The sequence below is a fragment of the Passer domesticus genome, chromosome 7, assembly GCF_036417665.1.
Source record: "Passer domesticus isolate bPasDom1 chromosome 7, bPasDom1.hap1, whole genome shotgun sequence".
Classification (NCBI taxonomy): Eukaryota; Metazoa; Chordata; class Aves; order Passeriformes; family Passeridae; genus Passer; species Passer domesticus.
This window is the reverse complement of record NC_087480.1, coordinates 46,750,222-46,752,421: the sequence shown is the minus strand read 5'-3', so window position 1 is coordinate 46,752,421 and position 2,200 is coordinate 46,750,222.

Genomic DNA, 2,200 nt, shown 5'->3' with positions numbered 1-2,200 from the left:
ACTCGGGGCCCCCGCCGAGCCCCACATCGCCGCCGGGCCGGTTCGCCGCTAACCAACTTTGTTGCGGGAAGTTGCGGGCGCGGAGCGGAGCGGGGCGGACACCGGCCACTGCGGCGCGCCCGCCCGTGCCCACCGAGCTCCTCTCGGCGGCGGCGACTCCCCCCGTGACGTCACAGCCGCCGCGGCCCCCCCGCCGTTTATTATAAACCCGGGCTTTTGCCGCCGCCGCTGCCCGCCCCCATTGGCGGAGGGCCGGGAGGGGGCTGACGCAGCGCGGGCCGCAGCCAATCGGCGGCCGCGGCGGGGACGGACGCGGGAGGGGGGCGCGCCCTCGCTCCCTGCCGGGCCCGTCCCCGCCGCCGCCGCCGCCGCCGCCCCGTCGGGCCTCGATTCCCCGGTCGCCGGATCGGATCCCCCGGAGAGTATCATCCGGTGTTCCCGGGACGGTTCCCCGGCTAAATGTCAGAATAATGGGAAGTGCCAGCGACAAGACGTCGTATTAATCCTGATGAATCGGCGTGTCAAGCTAATTAGAAGAGTAATTATAAAGGTGATAATGAATGATTTAGAGTTCTCCGAGTTTTATTTTAGTAGTAATTACAATTTCCAGGGTCCTATGAAGCGCAGCCCGACACCCCCCCTCCCGGCCTGCAGTAACCCCTAGACCAGACCAGCCCCGAAAACATCCGTGACCGCAGACCTCGGGGCCACGGGGGAACGGGGCACGGCAGTGGGGCCGCGGGAAACGATTAGGGCGGGATGACTGCAAGAGGGATTTCTGGGGAGCTGGTGTTTAGCGACGGCACTAAGTATTATGTGTGTGGGGCCGCTGGCATCCCCGCTCCGCATACGACGGCTGTCCCGGTGATGCGTGTCCACTGTCAGCCTGGAGCAAGGAGCGGGGACGGAGGACACGAAGGTCCCTTCTAAACCCGCTCATTGTCCTGTCCGCCCCGTAACCGGGAGTGCCCAGTCCGGCCCTGCACAGTGCGGGTATGGCGGCAACGCGGGTGCGCCTCCAGCCAAGCTTCCCGCCGCGTTTTGCTTCCCGGGTAAACAGTCCCGCTCAGAGGTGCGGAAGGGTGCGGGGAGCGCTCGGGAAGCACAAAGAGCACGAGGGACCGCGTTCAGCCGGTAACTCGTTACGGACGCTTGGATCCGACGGGAGACGCCGCAGCCCCGGGACAGCGGTGCGGGATGAGAAGCAGCGCCCCGACACGAGCGATGCGGCGTGGAGTGCCGCGGCCTCTGCTCCGCTTCCGACGGCTTGGGGCCTGCCTTCCCTCCTGAGGAGCGGGGCGAGGAGTCTGTGTCCTCGCTGGTAAAAATCCAGGTGCTTCCCTGGGATTCACCGGTCACCGGTGCCCTACCCGAAGATCACCGGTCCTCCCTAGGTGCTGCGGCGGGAGCAGGTCCCGGCCTCAGTGCCGCACTTCGGAGAAGGCTTTTCAGCGTCAGGAAAGCCGGCCCACGGGCAGCCCGCTGCTACCAAACATCTCCCGCTGCATCCCAGCGGGCCCGCGCTGCCGTCCGCCGCCCCACGGGCAGCCGGTTGTGCGCTTTGCCGCCGGGCTTTAGGCGCCGGTGCTGGCGAGGGAGCGGCGGCGGAGGGCCCGGCAGAGCTGTAGGGCCGCCCTTGTCCGCTGGGCGGCGGTGGCGGCCGCCCCCGTTGTCCCCGACGGGCGCCCAGCGCGGACGGGGCCGGAGGCAACGCGGCCGCCGCAGCCCCGGTAGCACGGCGGGGCGAGCTCTGACCAGCACCTTCCTACAGATCGGGGCATTTGTAGGAACAATCAGGAAAAAAGGGGACAGAAGAAGAGGTGAAACTGAGGAGTAGAGTGAAAGAATAGGAGAAAGGGAAAAGTATTTAAATATCTTCAAGCGCACAGGCAGGTTTCCTGCAGCAGGGAAGCAGCCCGCGGCGCTCATGTTTATCTTGCTGTCTTGGTTTGCAATGCACCAAAACTATGTCCTAATTATCCCTGGGGGAATGCGGGATCCGGGGTAATATGTTACACTAGCGTAATCCTTTAACTCACAATACACTTCCCCGTCCCGGAATCGGGATTTAGGGCTTAAAGTCATGTTCCTGAAGAGTGAACACCTTTCATTTCCTTCCTCTTATTTTTTAATCCTCGACTCCATTGTGCAGAAATATTTAGGGGAAAGCGGCGGCGAGTCCCGCCCCGGCCGGGACAGC